This window comes from Rousettus aegyptiacus, unplaced genomic scaffold (genome assembly GCF_014176215.1).
Source record: "Rousettus aegyptiacus isolate mRouAeg1 unplaced genomic scaffold, mRouAeg1.p scaffold_m13_p_1, whole genome shotgun sequence".
NCBI lineage: Eukaryota > Metazoa > Chordata > Mammalia > Chiroptera > Pteropodidae > Rousettus > Rousettus aegyptiacus.
Genome location: NW_023416284.1, coordinates 182,838,568 through 182,857,984, shown reverse-complemented (window position 1 = coordinate 182,857,984; position 19,417 = coordinate 182,838,568). Strand labels below are relative to the sequence as shown.

The following is a 19,417-nucleotide window of genomic DNA, read 5'->3' as shown; positions in this document are numbered from 1 at the left end:
CCAAAATTCACAAAGATTAGTATTTGATTACTATTCTACTAAATAATCGCAACTTAGCCAACTTTGTATCTCCAAAATAAAACTTAAGAAATTGCTATATACCAATACTGTCTACCGTAAACTTCCATACCTTAACATAAATAAAATATCTGGGAAATGACTGCAAAAATTATTCAAAATTTTAGGAGCTTAGCTTTTTCTCATGCAGGATACTATTCGAAACTACAACTCGCATCTTACGGGCATGTACTGCAGGTCAAAATGAATTTCAAGGACAAAAAACAAATGGCTGGGAGATCGAAGCCGGGTAAACCACACACAGCGTGGAGCAGTCGGCAGGCCGGGGGAGCCGAGCCATGCTGCGCCATGCACACCGCGCACCGAGCAGTGTGTGTGTGTGTGGGGGGGGGGGTCCACTCTGCGAGCTAGCATTCGCCAGCTGAGAGGGCACGACAGCAGTCGGAGCACGGGCAAACACGCCGCTGGCAGTTTACTAGAACGCACTTATGAACACATTTTACAGGGAAAACACCGCGGGGACGAGCATTAGAGGAATCAGCACTGAGCACAGGGGCATCAAACGGCGCATAAGCGGTGCCGCGCCTTTGGACCCATCACTCACACTACCTCCAATCTCCCTATACCAGTTCTTGCTCATTATTCAATCACCCAAATCACACAGATTAAAGCCCCACATTAGAAAGGTGAACAAACTCACAGGTAACTTACTGATTTGACAGTGAGAAAACTAAAGAGTTTTAAACTTGTGTTAGATGTTTAAGTTCAGAAGTGTAAAATAGAAAAAGAGCTTTAATTAGCCTGAAACGCTGTTAATCACTGGCTAAACTTTCAAATGACATTTAAGAATATTAAAAATATCTCTCTTAATAACTCTTTACAAGGTGGCGAGAAATAATAAAATAAAAATTTTAAGTCTATAAAAGCATAAAGGGCACATCCTGGGGTAGTTTTCTATTCTCAGAAGATTTACCAAAAACAAAGCTGACGACAAACAGCTGGAAAAAGTCAAGTTAATTTTCTTCACCTCATGTCTTCCCAACAGATAAACGAGGGCATTATAGCTGCTTAAAACAGGTTTTAATTGAGTGCTGTCACTGGTAGGAAGGGAGCTGTGGAACTACTACTTCCCATATCAAACAAAGCAGGTAATTAACAGCCTTTCTGGCACAATCCCTTATCACCAAAATACAGGACGAGTGCTAACTTCCCTCAGAGGCAGCGCGGTTACCACAAAGCCGAGCTGGTGTTTCGGGGTCACATTCGCCTCTTTATTACACAAGCACACATTTTCAGCTCAGTCAGACACCTATAATTAAACACAAGAAGACTATCATGCTAATATTCAGGCCGGCCTGCCTGGGAAGGGGTTTCCCCTCCTCCCGGTACAGATGATTGCCTTTCATTTTAGTTTCAAGTAGTTAGAGTTCACTTAGTTTTGATTACATAGCAATTAGATATGCAAATGAATAAGATCCGGAAAAATACTTTTTCAAACATCAGATTGTGAGCAATCAGGCCCATTCTCTTCTCTTGTATATATAAGCAGCTCATTAAACAACTATTGTCTAAAAAGCATCTCTGCCGCAAACGCCTTGGATTTTCTTAAATGTTAAAAACACTTGAAATACATACTCGGAACAAATCTCTCTTCAACCTAGTTCGCGTGTACATGTGTGCACGGTGGGGAGCAAGGCTAGTGGCCGAAGGAAACACACCCCAATGCACATTGTTTAGGGTTACTTCAAAACGTGCCAAGAAATCTGTTTAAATATTTTTTAAATATGCAAGTTAAAACTTTCTATTAAATGCTACCTAGTATTAACATAAGATGTTGCTAAGTATTCCTAAATATTCCAACCATTTGCTTGAGAAACACTTTTCATCTTGATGGGTTTGTTTCAGGCGCTATTTGCAGGTGTTCGTGTGAAGAACAGCGCACCCTCCGGAGGGGGGGCAGGTAAAAACACGCGCCCCGGAGAAGACGGGAACTGTTGCCTCCGGCGGCGGGGGTGACCCGCACACGTGGCCACCGAGCTCCCACAAAACCACTCCTTCTGTCCGCACCCTGGCAATCAACTTCACTTTTAGGTTTTAAATTGCAACTTCGCTTCTAAACCTCAAGTCTTATTCAATTAACTTATAAAGCACCAGCTGGCTTTTTCTTTTTTGAAATCTAAGTCATGTGTCAGTTGTTTAAGTAAAAATTTCAAATGTTTCTTCTGCATTATTTATTTGATCCCCTGTACTTCAGAAAATTCAAGAAACGGGCTGACTAAAAATCTGTGGGAAAAGAGCATAATTTTTAACGGGCGCCAATTATGCCCGCACTCGATGAAACGAATCGGCCTTGGGGAATGCGCGCTGGGTAAGGCAAGGGGAAGCACAGCGCAGTCAGAGACGAAGCTGTCCGAGCAGAGAAGCGGTGCTGGGACACTGGGCGGGGGCACTGGCGAGGCGGGACGAAGCCGCGGGGCGCCGAGACCGCAGGGACCTCCCAGGAGGGCCCCCGCCCGCGCCACCGCTGTCCGCAGCGCAGTAAGGCGCGCTCCTGCTCACACCGCGCCCCTGCAACGCCCGGCCACGTGCGCGCGCGCGCCCTTTTAGAATCCACGCTCTAAGCACCGTGACACAGTTCTTTGAAATCAGGATCACGCCACTCCTGCGTAAAACCCGCCACCGCCTTCAGCTGCTCTTCAGAAAGTCCAACTTCTTCCCGGGCCCACGCGGAGGGACGACGCGGAGGGACGTGCACAGAGGCCTCCCCAGCGCTGCTCCCCGCCCTCCTCCCCGCACAGTGCCCTGCCATCCTCGGACAGTTCCGTGTCATTCCTATCAGGGACTTTTGCACTTGCTCTTGCTTCACCCAGACACATTCAGCCTTCGAAGCTTCCCACGTCGATCTCCTTGTCCCCCGATCACACGTCACCTCACGCTGCCCTTGCTTGGCCACCCTAGCTAAAAGCACTCCACCCTGGTCCCACTTATCACATCGCCTCACATTATTCTTTTCGGGGTACTTATCACTATCTAAAACTGTCCTGTGTAGTTACCTATTTTCTGTCTTCCTCTCTAAGCTTCATGAGAACAAGAACCTCCAATCTTTGTGTCTTACCCAGAGTAAGGAAATCAAAATGAAAAAAAAAAAAACTTACTAAATTATGTAATAAACTTTGAAAGGTAGAAGAAATATTCTATGTGGAAAAAAGCATGTGAATAAACACATGGGGACAGTAAGAACGGCCTCACTTTCTAGAAGGTGCTGAGATGGGATTGAAAACAGAAGACATTAGAAAAAGAAAGCCCGGTGTGAAGGAGGTAATACATGTGTGTACAGTGAGAAGGGCACTGTCACGCTGCCGATGACACACGGCCACACGCTGGGCTTGGCAACAGCACCCCCACCGTTTCGCAGCCTCCTCCATGGAGCCTGGCGCACCGTCCAAATGGAACCTGGTCTTCTTGGCCAGCCTGATGAAGTGTTTTCCCTTTTTATCTAATCATGTCATCAAAGGCAAATCCCACAAAGACCACGAGCCTCTGACAGTATTCACAGCTTTATCACCAATAAAATTCACTTGCTGTGTCCAGATGAAGTTTGGCCTATCTACTGCAAATTGGTCCAAAATAAATCACACATGTAGGTGAATGTGGCTGCTGGTGAAGAGCAAACTAATAAAGAACATAAATCAAATCCTATAAACAAGCAAGAGATTAAGTACCAGAGGACAGAATGTTTCTCTGATATACACATTTTTCCATAACTTATTTTCTTCCAAGTATACAAACATCAGTTCTCATTTCAAGAGCAGCAGCACTTTAAAACAAACATAAAGGTAACATTTTAATTTCACATCAAAAATTTCCTAAGTCCATAGTACCATTCCATAACAAATCTCATGGCAGCTGACACAAAAGTAGATTAAATGATGTTTTCCAGAAGAAAGTTGAATAAACACCAAAACAATGCCAAATGGCATCTACGCCAGGTCACTATGAAAGTGAATGGACAGACTATTAATAATTCACCCAGACAGTAAGTGGAGCTAAAACCGTCCCGGGCAAACTGAAACTTACTGTCACCCTTTCAAGAGCTATATTAAGAAGAAACATTTAGCATGCTATTAAAACACGAAGGTAACATGATTTAGAAGCGCTATCCACCCGTCTCGAGATTTATGTGAATTGTCTTTTCCATCCGTCTATTTTTTTACGTGGAAGAAAACCAGGTAAGAGTCCATCAGCACACGCGCGTGCACACACACACATACACACACACACGCTCAAAAGGTCAATACAAAACATAAAAATATTTATTTCATGTGTTTTCACAAAAAAATGCTAATGAAATTCAAAAAACTGAAATAAACTTTATTCACTATCAGTGTCTTTACTATCATCTAAAGGAATTAATCTTTTTAAGGCTTTTTGGATGTTTGGATCACTATCTAGAATCGCAGTTTCCAGTTGAAGAGCTTTTAAAATATTTTCTGCAGTGAATGAAACTGGTTCAAGGTCACTGCCGTATTCGTTGGCAGAACGGGCTTCAGATATTAAGTGAATTAATTCATTATCAATTAATTCATGATTGAGCAATTCATTAATATCACCTACATTCAAATTGTTGGAGCCTTCTTCTTGAAATTTATTTAATAAATTAATAATGCCCGTTAATCCCTCTTCGGTTGTGGGAACTACATTCCCCGGTGCAACCACCTCTGGCCATACCGCTTTCCAGCAAGCATCTAAAGTTGACGGCTTTAGATCACTCAAATCTAAAGCAATATTCTTGATACGACTTAAAACTCTGTATTTATTCTAGGCTTCTATAACTGTAGGTGACTCATCATCTTCAAGTTTATTAAAAATATCATTAAAACTTCACTTAATGTAATTAATCTTAAAGGTAGAAATGTCTTGATCTAAAGATTGAATCGAAGAAATTGTATTTGGTGGCAAATATACTTTTATATTTGGACGTTCTAAACTGCACGGATGACCAGGTGATTAAAAGCAAAAGTATTTTAAAAGGAAGATATTTTTTCCCTTCATATAATTTTCGGCTTCTACAGCAAGACGTCTGTAAAATCGATTCCAAAAAACGTCGGTAGTCACCCATCCTTCTGCCATCCAATGAACGGGAAGATCATTAACAACTGGGCGTTGGTAAGGATTAGCTCTTTGCACGTAGCTGAGTCAGGCTACTACTGGTTTTTAGAAAGAGAAATCGTCAACAACGGAAACGAAAAAGAAAGCACCACACAGAATGACATAAAATGAGACCGCGTAAATGAAAACCGCGTATAAAAAAGTCCGCGTAAACGGGGGCGGAGGGAGTATTTACCACGCATAAAAAATGTGTAAAATATACCACACAAATTGAAGGATGGATGTAGATTAAAAAAACAACATTGTTTACTATCGTTTTCCTGGGTTAATACGTAAGAAATGCAGCATATCTGGACAAAATGAAATGCGCTGCCTGCGGATCTCCCGCACGGAGAAGGAGCTGACCCCGCCAGAACCAAGTCACTGCACATGCGCGTAGCTGGACCGCCTGCTTCTAAATTAAGAATTCCAAAATTTAAATTTTACATTTTAAAAAGCAAAATAATTAAGAATGAACTTTCCAGTATTACCCTAAAGAATGAGCTAATTAGTAAAATGATGTAAGATTTCACTAAATAATTAAAACCATAATAATGGAAAGTAACAAGTATCTATATAAACTACTGGGCACTGGAAAAGCCTCCGAGCCTGACGCTAATGACAGAAGCCAGAAAATCACAATAAAATACAATGTGAGTGTTTAGTTGATATTTTCTGTATGTACAATAATTATAAGCAAAATTAAAAGACAAAACATTCCTTCCCTTCAGCACACGCCTGCTGGGCCCCACCTATGTGGCAGGAATTTACAGCTGTCACCGAGGAAACCTGCCGGATGGCACGCGCTCTGCTGTCTGCCATCCAGCGCCAGACACTGGGGATGCGGGGCTGGCGACTGCGTACAGCGCGCCAGAAGCGACGAGGGACCAGCAGCAGAGCGCAGGCGCAGAAGGGCGCGTGGCAGCGAGGCGAGCGCGTGCTACCTGGTGGCACAGTGGTTATGCAAGGTCTCTCCGGAAGGAGAGATGGAAGGGAAACCTGGAAGAACGGAGGGATCCAGTTACTCAGACCCCAGGGGAAGGGTGTTCCCGGGCCAGGGACTCGCAGAGCGCGGCGGGGACCCCGTGAGCGCATTCGGGGGCCGGCGAGCGGGAAGCTCTGTCCCAGGGCTGCGAGCAGAGGGCGAGCCCTGCTGGTCACAGTGGAGATGAGACTCACTGAGGCCGTGAAAATGCTCTGCAGGGTTATGTAACAGTCACTCTGGTAGCCGGAGGAAGGCAGTAAGAGTGGAAACAAGGAATCCAGAAATAAGACGGTCACCCCGTGCACTCAAGCAGCGGGGCTGCAGGCGGCTCCCAGCCAGCCATGCAAGGAGAGCGGGCGGCCTCCCCGCGCCTCCGTCCCCCGCCGTAACCCATCGGAAACGACAGGCAGCATCTGCATTGTAACTGAATGCCAGCTAGTAAATGCACAGGGAATGACAGAGGTAGAATAATAACAATTTCGCCAACACTGTATTACAGTAATAATGGGTTTGAGAAGAGTCACTAACCAAAGCTGAAACCATCAGGGACCAGGATATTTTCAAAATTTCAAAGCATCCCCTTAGTTATTAAAGGTGTATGGGCAAGCACCTCTACACTGAAAAAAAGACTGACACCATTTGAACAGAGCGATCAAAGTTGACGTCAAAAATGAGACAAACTGACATCACAGAACTGCTAATGAGGACATAACATCACTTTTTAAAAAACATTCTTGCCAAGAATTCATAGCCTGTACCTAATGGTGAGCAAGCAGGCCAGACCCACATCATGAAAGGCAATGAAGAGCTGAGGAGCTGTTGCAAATCGGAGCCCACGAGACACAAGCGCGGTGCGTGAGCCGGCCAGGGCTCGGGCATGGAACCGCTCTCGCACGCGCGGACGCCAAGCGCGCCGGCCAGGGCGGCGGCCTCCCCCAGGGCCACCGCGAACACCCAGGAGAGCGCGGGGACCACGAGCCCTGAGGACATGGGGCTACGCCCCTGCGGGCCTCTGGTCACGGCTTCCCCAGCCAGGCGCCGTGCGACCCCGCCGTGTCTGTGTATCAAAGCCTCTTTATTTGATACACATGTTGATGCACCGACGCCGGTCGGCGGCGCTGTCAGTCCTTCCCGGACGAAGCCTCCCTGACGCCGCGCCGTCGCCGGGAGGCCCATCGCAGCGCCCCGGCGCTCACACGCGCTAGAGGGCACTTCGTCGCTGCGCGAGAGGCCATTTTAAACACCAAAATCACCCGCAAAAACACCAACGTGCAGAAAACACGGCTCAAGGAGACACTGAAAAGAACTCTCGTTCACGGTGTAAGTACCAAAACGGGAAAACTGGCGTTGTCTTATTCGCCGCCAGCTGGGAACAAGAGCGCTGGCTGATTCGCTTTGCTCCGCTGCACGTGTCCATGAATGACTGAAATTTCCATGTATACTCATGTTGGAATCACTAATAAACTTTAACAAGATGAATCTGCAAATGTAAGATCTGCAAATGATGGGCTTAATGTAACTGTATGCATCTACATGTAGAGAACATACAAGCGTACATGAATGTAGAAAATGTTAAAATGGCAAATCGAGGGAAAGAGGGTGCAGGAGCTGACTGCAGTACTCTTACAACTTTTCTATAGGTATAATTTTAATTTTTTTCAAAATAATTTAAAAATACAAAAGTAGGATTCTGAGGTAAGCAATAATGGCTGGCAATACAAAAGTAAACATTAATATCCAAATAGATACATATTAAACAGATTTAACCTTACTAACCAAAAATATGTAAATTAAGAGTATTTTGATCTTTCTAAAAAAATGGTATCTCCAATTTTAGAGAAGATTCAAATACAAACATTTTCATTACCTGCTGAATGGGATTATCATTTTAAAGAGTGGCTTAATGTAGCAATTTTGTTAACAGATTTTCAACTGACCATTACACTTCTATAAATTTATCCTAATAATGATATGTATGGATGTTCTTCATATTTTCATAGTAAAAGCAATTTTAAAAGTATATATGAGTGTTTATGGTCATAGACAAATATAATCTTAAGTAAAATAAATCAGGTCACAAAAATATTGCCTCAAAATATGTATAAACATAGAAATAACACCTCTAAATAGGAAGATTATGATTTTTTAAAAAATACCAGTAATAATTTTCTACACTAAACAAAAGGCTTTCAGAAGTAAGAAAAAAAATTACTTCTTTCAAAGTTGTGATGCCTATTAAACTTTTAAGCATTTTGTAGCACTCTGTGGCTGTATTCTCCATGATCATATTACACATCTTCAAGCGTCCTTATGTTTCCAATTACTCACTTGTTTCTTATTATTTAATAATCTCTTAATTTAAGTGAACAGTTATTAGTCAAAAATTAATCTTATTAGTTACAAAGCTAAAATTATACAAAACTTTCTTCACAGCACATTCTTAAAAATATTTTTTTATGAGAAGTGATCAGTCCTCTATATTTAGAATACTTTACAGGTATTTGAATTTGGCCAGAACTTTGTTAAAAAACTTAAGACCTTTTTAAAAACATTCCTAACTACCTACCATAATTTTTATTTACTCTTCTAACTATCAAATAATTCACAAAATGAATCATTTCAATAATGTAATGTTCAGTTTTACATATTTTGGACCCACAAGGTGTGATATCTTAGCCCTATGATAATCTGCTACTTTTTAAAAATTAAGAATTATACATGCCTTTAAAAGCAAGAGTTAACAATTATACATGATTTAAAATAAAAACTAACATGTTTTAAAATAAAGAGCAACAATATAATTTCTTTAAATAGTGCTCTTTCATAACTGAGGGAGTAGAAAAATAAACTAAATAGAAAAATAAACTAAAATTGAATAGGATGGCTCACTACACGCTTATGAAACGGCCTAAAAATTTGTCATAAATACGACTGAAAAAATTGTTCCAATCAAAATTTCTTGTTAAAAATTTTTTGAAAGTCAACTGATGCAGCATAATGATGTCCAGATAAGCAACATTACACTACTAATTCTGTCAACAGAAAGCTGAACCCTCTCAAGAGAAAATGTTACATACAACACAAAGAGGTGCTCAAATATTCCTCAACTACACTGACTGCAATCCAATCAAGACTTAATTTTAAAAGGCTCATTAACAGCATCTAATGATAAAATGGACTCCTTTTTCGCTGAAACTCATGTCTCATTTCATTAGACACGGACAATTAACTCATCTTGGTATTAGATCTATGGCAGAGTAATTAGCTTAAGTTTTACAGGTTAAAGTTACTGAAGAAAACAGAGGTTTATTTTCACTGGATCCATCTTTCTCCCCCTCAAAGAGTATCTCACTAATTTTAACAATTGTGCTTTAAGATAAATAGTTGAATCTCTATTTCGAAACCTTCCCCCCGTCCTGAACAAGGAACGCGGGCGAAGCCGCCAGGCCGTGACCTTGCTGCGCACGAGGCGCGGAGGCGCGGAGACGCTGAAAGAAACACTGGCTCCGACCGGCCCTCGACACCTCTTCACCTTGAAACTAGGCTCAGCCACTGAGTCCACGATGCACATGGAGCCAGAACAGAAAAGTCGATATTCTAGAAAGAATTTCATTTAAGAAGCATATTGCAAAACCTGGGGGTGCGAAGCGTGGGCAGGAGCGGGGAGGAAGGGGCTCCGCGGAGCGGGCGCAGCTGCCCGCGAGCCCGAAGGCGAGAGCGTCCGAGAGACGCGCGGCGGGCGCTCCAGCCGCACGATTCTGTCTGCGGACATGAAACGTTTAAATAGGATGGAATCTGTTTCTTTTTAAAAATTCCATTTCTCTGATAACTTTATTAGATTTTACGAAAGGGTTGGTCTATGACGGGCTAAATTTTTGTTGTAATGGTTTTTATTCCAGATCATTTAAAAAGCACTGATTTAAACTCTTCCAGAAAGGTAGACCTTCTTTTCTTTTTGAAAGAATTCAATGCCATGCTCCATTACATTTTTAAAAATCTAAAGTTACCTGGGAATTAGTTTACAGCTAGAGTAGGATGCCTTTAAAACATAAGGCCTATCAAAAGCTCTAAGGTTTAAGAGAATATATTTGTTTTGAATTTAAAGCAGAATTAAGATCGAAGGATTTCAGTTTCAAAGATACAGATTTTATCTCACCACAGGAAGAACTTTCTAAGCAAAGCTAAGACTTGGTCATTTGTTTGTGGCCTTTGGTCTCTCCCCGTTCTGCCCATTCCTTCCTACTACTGCCAAGCTACCTTTTTAAAACAATTAATATATAATTCCTTATCTTAAAAACATAAAAGTGCCAAAGCGCTGCTTTCGAAAGAAAATTTTTTAGCAGAGTCTTCAAGGCCCTGTCTCCCCAGACCCAGCCCTGTCTTGAAGTACCCACAGCTCTTCCCCCAGCGACCTCGCACCTGCCGCTGCGGCCCCACGAGCACCAGCGTGAAGACGGCCACTGGCTGGCTCCATTTCTAATGTCCATCCGTCTGTCTTGTCAATTTCTGCTCCCGGCCACCCCTCTCCGGCCTGCCTGAAAATCCCCAGCACTCAGAACTCAGCTCTTCCTGGACTTTCCACAGCTCAGTGCATAATGTCTGTTGTAGCATTCACTGTATATTGATTTATTGTCAATAAATCGATCTCCCAGGGTGAAAGCTCCCTGAGGGCAAAAAAGAGCACAGGCATTCAAAGATATCTGCTGCCTGAGCAGGTATTAAATTAACTACGGCAGGAGGTAATAAAAACCGAGGAACTAAAATATCACACAATTAAATATCGCGAGGATGGCTAACAAGGTTCCTCCCAAACCAGATTATATACTACTACAATGTTCATAATTACTCTCCAAAAGGGCAACTGATCTGTTTTCATGAATAATACTATTCAATCAGATTCATGAAAATATGTCATTTATACAATTAACACTTTAAGAGGGAATCTGTAAAAGTGCCCACTCTTCAATGCATTGAATCATAGGTACCAAGGGGAGGGAAGGGGGGTACGGAGGGTCAGGCTGGGGTATGGAGAGAAAGGAGTATTCACAGAGGCCACAGCCTTTCTCAGCCAGAGATTCCACAAGAGAATCAAGCCTGCATTGAATGCCCGGCCCGAGGCATAGATTATATATCATGAAGTCCTCTCCTGCACATCCATAATGTAGTAACTCATCATGACCCACTCTTAGTAAAACTGAAAAAGTGGTTCACGAGGGGACCCCGAGCTCAAACAAAGCTGTGTAAACTAACAGAAAACCACAGTACTTCCCCTCTTGAAAACATTTTAAATGGTAATTAGTTTCTTAGGCCCAACCAGAAATTTATTACAATTGTGTACCTTAAGCCCAGTTATAATAATACCATTTCAACCATGTTGAACTATTATTTATAAAAGGGCTTGATGGGAAAATAAGAAATATATGGCAAATAAATGACTAACTGGGAAACCAGAGATGTTTACATTCTTCACAAGAGCAATGACCTTTCAAAACACACGCACACAACACAAAGATATACTTATGGGGTACTTTGTTCACTTATTTTTTACTCCTACAGCACCTGGTCTTCCTAGGTGGTCTCCCATCCAAGTACTAACCAGGCCCGACCCTGCTTAGCTTCCGAGATCAGACGGGATCGGGCACGTTCAGGATGGCGTGGCCGTAGACTAGAATACCTTCTTTAAAAGTAGCTTCATAAAAAATAAAAGTTCAAATATGTTGGTGAATCTGTTGAGAAACTGGCACTCTCACACATTACTCAAAGTAAGAATCCCTAGAAAGAAAAATTTAGCACCAGCTAGCAAGATCACACACCTTGCAATACCACTTCCAGAACTCTAACTGGAAGGTAAACTGGCAAGTGCACGTGAAGACGCGAAGTCAGCCCACGCGGCACTCCATGTTCAACGACAGAAGCCCAGACCCGATGCGGGTGGTGAAGAGTGTAAGCGAAGTGTGGGGACCGTTTACGTCACAGCCACACAGCGGACGTGGCAGAGTCAGTAACAGGGACGAAGGCTGTGCCTGTCTATTACTCCCACTGAGTGATCTCAACCGTGTGCCGCCAAGTAAAAGAAAATGTGTGTGCGCGCGCACGTATGTGTATATAAATAAAGGTTAAGAAATGTAAATTATTTAACAATCTACAAAAGGAGAAATCGCACACATACACAATACATAATTGTCATACTTATGCAACTTATGTCAAAAAAAAAAAATGAAAGGATAAACCAGAAACTAAATAAAAAAACTTAAATGACAAAGGGGAAAACAGACAACAGAACCAGGAATAAAAGCCAGATTTCTCTGAAATTTTCCTACTTTGTACATTTGACTTTAGAACCATATGAATATTTTATAGGTAACAGGAAGTAATTTAAGCAATTCTTAAAACTAGAAAACCAAGTGCAACAAATGAGCTTGAATGTGGATCCATACGCAGACATAACTGTTATACGCTATAAAACCATTGTTTTAAAAGATAGTAATTTGTATCTCAAGTGAAATACACTCTAAAAACAACAAAACTGGACACATTGTTTTCACTGACGGGACTGCAGGCTGTTGCGTTTGTACTGGTATCCTGCCATGTTTTGCATATTTCAGAGCAGAGGTCCCCAGCCCTGGGGGCTGCGGACCGGTACCAGTCTGTGGCCTGGTAGGAACCAGGCCACACAGCAGGAGGCGAGCTAGAGGCTAGTGAATGAAGCACCATCTGTATTTGCAGCCGCCTCCAGCACCAACATCACCTCTTCAGCTCCACCTCAGACCACCAGGCATTAGCATCTTAGAGGATTATCTATAAGGCACTTGCCAAAAAGGTTGGGGGCTATTCTAGAATAAAGTAAATGAATCATTATTTTATGTCCTTAGGAACCAGAATTTTCAATGGGGACAAAAGAAAATACAAATACAAGATCAATTTAAATAAAACACTAGTCTTGATTTTGAATAAGAATGAACTTGCAAAAATATATCTATATGCCTGTGTGTGTGTGTGTGTGTGTGTGTGTGTGTGTATCTCTTAACCCTGTGTTGATAAAGTCTACAAATAATGAGCATCTCTGGAGGATAGAAAGCAGCCTCTAAATACTATTTTTCCCCAACAGTAACCGAGGTCTCTTAAAGAAACGGCTGATTCCAAGTCTGGGGAAGAAATTTTACAAGATGAGCCTTGACTATCATATCACACCACAAAGCAAAGCTTCTGGCCCCAGCTACTGGGAGTATGTCAAAAGGATTTAGAGGTGAACTTGAAGAGACTCCCACAGGCCAAACCACATAATCATTAGTTAAAAACACTAACTGCAAAGAACTGAAACACATCAAAACTGTTTAAATGCACTCATGATGATACTCAAAAGAAAACCAAACACTCTTTCTTCACCTTTGGAAGAATCCTAAGAACCAACTCACTATTTTAAAAGTAGGGAATAAAAAGTTGAACATTTATTTAGTCTTTTCTATAAAAATAAATCTAGCTAATACTAATGAAGAAAACAGAATATAGCTATTTTACAACTCCTACTGAAATAAAGAGCCTAAAAAACAATCAATGATTGCTGAAATCACAGAGAGAGAGGAAGCTCCATACCATGTTCCACAAACACAACGCTACTTGTGAAAAAGTCTTTCAAAAGGAAGAAAGAAAAAGAGGAAGGGAGGGCAGGAGATCTGAATGTGATTAAACCTTTCTTGCTACCAATTTATAAGAAATACAGGGAACAGTGTTCAACACCACCATGAAAATGCAACCGGCAAAATCCACAGGAATTCTTCAGGACAGGTAGTTCAGTTCCTTTATAAATAAACTGCAAGGAGAAACCGGGCTGGTTGGGAGAATGACGTAAGAGCTCTGTCAACTGCAAGGTATGTGGCCCTCACCTGCATGCCATTCGAACTTTTTTAAGAGCACAGATATGAGACAAGAGGGAAATCACCTGACGGGCAGGAGTGAGGGGACAGGAAATGCTGACACTTGGGTGGTAACGAGTATCTAAAATTTACCAAGATGAAAGTTAAAAAAAAAAAAGCTGTATCTACGATAAAGGTTGTCAGAAAGCTAAGCATCCGGCCAGACCAGCACGACAGGCCACTCGGCACCGCGCCTGTACTTGATGTCATGTCACGAGTCATCACGGCCACTTTAGTATGTCCCCCAAAAACCTGTGTCAATCAGATCTCTTGCAAAGTGTTGAGACAACAGTGACATCATCCCTTAAAATAAACGCCTAAGCCACCGGCAAACAGATTTATTTTTGCATCCTGCTATCTATATCGCCTTGAAAACCCCTAAGAGTGTGCTTGCCTCCGATCCAACACGAAGCCTTACACATTACAAAGGTCAATTATTTGTGACATGACACAAGACAGGCTACAGGGTTGTAGGAGAAAATGCTAATTATAAAGCATCATGTATAATGTGATGCACTTTCTATAACACACGTGACTATGCCTAACTGCATGAAGAACGATCTACGAGCCATACCAAAACTGTCAACAAGAGTAGCAGAGTGCCAGAATCAGGAACCTTTAATATTTTTTCGGACCATCCGTACTTTGAACTTTTTAAAAAAATATCACATATCAACTAATTAAAATTTATATTAACATAAGAAATGAGGCTAAAAGATTGACAAAAATGTATAATGTATATAAAAAGTAGTATGTAAAAATTGTTACAAAATTCTACCTATGTTTACAATTACACAATATGCCTCTCTAATAACATTTCAGAAGTCATAGTCCACACAACACTGTAGTTTCTCAAGAAATTACAGAGACAGCTCTTACAAAAAGAGAGACTATGGTCAAACGTATTTGGGAAACATGTAAACTCAAAAACTGAATTAAAAATTTATTTCAGAAGTATCTGATTGATTCTAAATTCATAGCACACATTTTGATGAGAATATTCTATACAGTTGAACCTGAACGTCTAGTGAGATCATGTGTTTACATTTAGTGCAGTCATCGTTTAGAAATGAGCGCCTGAAGGTTACCACACCTCTCTAAGCCTCCCCTCTCATAGAGGAGAGGAACTAGCTCCTGAGGCTGCTGCCTGGGCTGTCTGTGTAAGCAGGGGCAGCACCTGGCACTGTTCTTGGCGGCTCCAGAAAGGCCACACGACCCCTTGAGGGCACATCCCTTCATTCCGAGCAAAGAGCTTTAACGAGAATTGCTGAGTCACACTGGAAATTTCCAGAAGACACATTATTTGACTGCCCTGGCTTCAATCAACTGTACACATTTCACCCATCAACATTTTTGGCCAGGGGGTTGGGATGGGAACAGAAACACAAGCATGGTGGCGTGGTCCCCACCTGCTGTGACAGAGGCGGTCTCAGAGAAGAGTTAATGGATGTGCATGAGGCGAATCTCCAGAGTGTCGCTTTACTAAGAACTTCCACTCCACAATAATTTATTGAGTATCTAGCTTTGGACGAAACACTCTTCTGTTGCAATGACTTGACATGTTTTCACTGCTGCACTGGAAACTGACTGACTGCCATCTCCGCGCTTTGAAGGTGAGCCATTCCTGCGAGCATGTGACATCTTCCCCACAGCCTGTCACGCGGCCCCATGCTGTCCTCTGATACCTCTCCTGAAAGACTACAACCAAACAACCCCTTTCTGTTTGCAAAACTACTCCTCCAGCATCTCTAATCTGCTCAGGTATATAGTTTTCTATCCAAAGACTAATACGCAGAAGAATTTCAAAATATATTTTCGCTGAGATAACAAAGCTTAGAGAAATTTTACAATATATACTCACATTGACTTGATAAAGTTTAGAGTACTCAATATTCAAGTTCTAATACTTCTGAGGTTGATATTGCTCTTAGAAATGGTTTATAATTAGAAGATATTCCACCACAGAATAAAATACAGGCTTTCATTTCAAATTTTGACTGCTACTTTTTGGCACTGGACCGTAAGCAAATTACTCACCCTGGGCCTTAGCTTCCTCATCTACAAAATGGGACTAAAACTCATTAAATGTATGGAAAGTACTTAGAATAATGCATGATACGAAGTGCGGCCTACAAATCAAAACGACGAGCCATCAAAACTGGGTTCCCCCTGCAGACGCCAGGTCACCACACACTCAGCATCGGAGACGGGGGCGCAGCTGGCCTGACGGAGGGCAGCGCTGTCCCACGCTGGCCGGGATGGACCGGCCTTCCGAGCTGTGACCACGTGTCTCACGAAGCCTGACGGCAGCTCCTGCTCTGGGTGCCCGGAGGTTACCCAGGACTAGTCCCCTCGGAATTTCTATTCAACAATCAATGTTATCGTGCCCGTTAATAGATAATGCTGACGCAGTCTCGATCCAGGAGCATGAAAATGAAAGTGCCACATTCACTCCCTTGCCTCAAACCGGCAAGCTCAGACTAACAGAGCACTACCGCCGCTCTTCCGGAAAGAATTCAAAGCACATAATGGGGTATTCTCTATTTACAAAATCTTTTCTTTGGGGGGCTGGGGAGTCAGAGGGGGAGAGCCGTCGATGCCTTTCATCTACGACTACCTAAACCGAACATCTATTCCTTTCTCAGACATTTTCCTCCACATCCTACTCTGTGCCAGGTCCTCATTAAACACCAGTGAAATCTTCATGAGATAGACATGCTTTACCCTGAATTTATCAGTCTAGTGAAGAATATAGATCAGCAAGCAGCATTTCCATCATGATATTTAGGACGATCAGTAAATTAAGATTTATTTTCTAGCTTCCTCTGCATTTACATAAATGGAAAATTTCAGAAAAACTGAAAGTCAAATGGCTTTTTCTTTGAAACATCTGAATTGCACCTCAGTCAGCCTTATTACACATATCAATACTTCTTTTTGTCTCCATTTGCTTGTCATGGCCTTTCTCAAAGTAATAGCCAACCAACAAGTGATAGTATTTTCCATTTTTGACTTTGCTTTTATTAATATTTTTTAAGAGCTGTATGAATAAACTACAGCATAAACCAAGGTGATTCAGTTTATTTATTATGTGCAGTAGATATAAATTAAGATTACAGAAGATGTTCTATTGGTGTTCTAAATCTATAAACTCTTCATGCAATCCACATACCATAATATCAGACATATAGTAGCCATTCAAATTAACCTGATATGCCTCAAGTAGGTTCACCTGTAGCTCTTAATAAAACTAAAAATGTAATCTGTGGCCACATTCTGGTGTCTTATTTTAATAGTTTTCTAGCATATATATGTATAATCTGTGAGCTTTTCTTAAAATTTCAGTAGACAGCAGCACAAACTAATAACTAAATAAAATGTATGAAGCGCTTCTACCTGTGGTTAGAACAAGGCAGACAAAACAGAAGAATACGGACACGCTGACCACCACAGAAAAGTCAGGAGAACGTGGGATACTCAAAGGTCAGAAGACGAGGACGCACTGTCATTCCGAGGCCTGAAAGCCTGCAGGAATCCCATCATACCCCTGAGTTTAAACCTAATACTGTTAACGTGTACTTATTAAGAACAACCATTAACTGGTCATTCACTATGCTGCCAAACACGGTTCGAAGTGCTTCACGACTAGTTTAACCCTCATAATCACCGCTGAAGAGGTAAGTGACATTACTAGTCCCATTTTCTACACCACAGAGATGGATCTATCCAAAGTCACAATGCTGCTCAGTGCCAGCACCGAGGTTCAAACCTCAGCAGCCCTTCAGAGAGCCCACTCTCCGCACCACTCTGCTCTCCTGCCACAGGCAGCAGGACGCTCAGCCCGAGCCCCGGCGGGGACGGCACCCGTGAGGCCCGTGCTCCCCGGCTCTCCCCCGGCGCCCGCGGGTGCGCGGGCCCCCCGCCACGGGATGCCGGGGGACTCCCAGCAGCCGCACCGAGGGAAAGGCGCGTCTTGTTAACGGACAACTTGTTTCGTGGACGGCTGCTCAGCTTTGGGTGAAGATGCATTTGTCCCTCACTTGTCGAGATCTCATCTCATTGGCCCTGGGCTGTGGCATCAGCACTGCGTGGTGCGCTGCAACCCTGAGCGCCACCGTGGGGATCCAAACTGCAGGACGACACGGGACTGCCGCTCGGCTGATTTGGAATCGACAATCTTAATGTTTAAGGTGCCAGGAAAAAACGTTGTAAATACAACACCTAAATACACCCGAGGGGAACTCACACGCTCACCTCAAAGTATCTTTAACCCAGATGACAGGAAGGACAAGTTACAGTAAGAGTAAAAGATGATAATCAATACAACAAGGACCTTTTACCCCAACTTCTTAGCTACTAAGTCATTGTTTGTCTGTCTAGAGAGAAAATGATTACGATCCCGTCAGCTTCTGGAAGGGCTTAAATGAACACAGCGGGAAGCTCAGAAAAGCATAAGAGAATGAAGTCGGAATACCTTCTAGATCTGGTGTTCATTCCACGATCTCCACAAAGCGATTCGATGCTCATGCTCCAACATAAACTGACCACAGGTCTATCATTTGATAGCCCTTTAAGGCAATATATTAAACAAACAAGCAAACAAATACCTTCCTTACAATGAGCTGAATCTTTGGCAATAAAAATCTAGGTTTTTTTTAAAAAAAATTCAGTCAAACATTTTTTGCAGAAATAGAAATTCCAAAGTATTCTGCCTCACAGAATCACTGGATTAAAAAAAAAAAGAAAAAAAAAACCTAGGCAAATAAAACTTTCTAAAAACAATATTTAAACTAGCTAGATCTTTATTAAACTAGCAAAACAAGAACTGGTAATAGAAAAACAAAACAGAAACAATATAGTTTTAAAGTGAAATATCTAGAAAACTTATGATCAACATAAAATGTTGGTGAAATAAAAAATGAGCCTCCTAAGGCTAGTGTTAAGCCTTCTTTTTTCTGCTTACCAACTCTAGATGATCTGACAAAAATCCAAAGTTACCTATTAGACTGTTCTCATTCGTATCTTATCAAAAGAAACATTTTAAATTTTTCAAATTTTAGTTACACAGTTTTATATGTACAACATTAGAGTCTAATTCCCAAACTGGCAGCATCTCAAGTGTAAATACCAAAGTTAGGTAACATGACAGACTGAGTGATACTTTAGTTGGCTAAATTAAAAATAATGATAATTATTAACAAGTTAAAACATGACAATACCTTTAAGATGTTCAAAAGTTTCTGATGTGAAATAATGCATACTGCTTTATAAACAAGAGACCTGGATATTTCATTAGGATGTAAAAGCTTTAAAAATTTTTGGACAAAAGAAAAAGAATGCGTAAGTTTAAGTA

At 41.8% G+C, this 19,417-nt stretch overlaps 1 protein-coding gene and 1 non-coding gene across 10 annotated transcripts in view; both read right to left on the bottom strand.

The window, feature by feature from the left end:
- Window positions 1-19,417, bottom strand: part of QKI (QKI, KH domain containing RNA binding) — a 127,367-nt gene that overhangs the window by 55,369 nt on the left and 52,581 nt on the right. The window lies entirely within an intron of this gene.
- Window positions 11,699-11,817, bottom strand: LOC118605586. The gene has a single exon (XR_004952214.1). It is a non-coding gene; the product is annotated as a 5S ribosomal RNA (ribosomal RNA).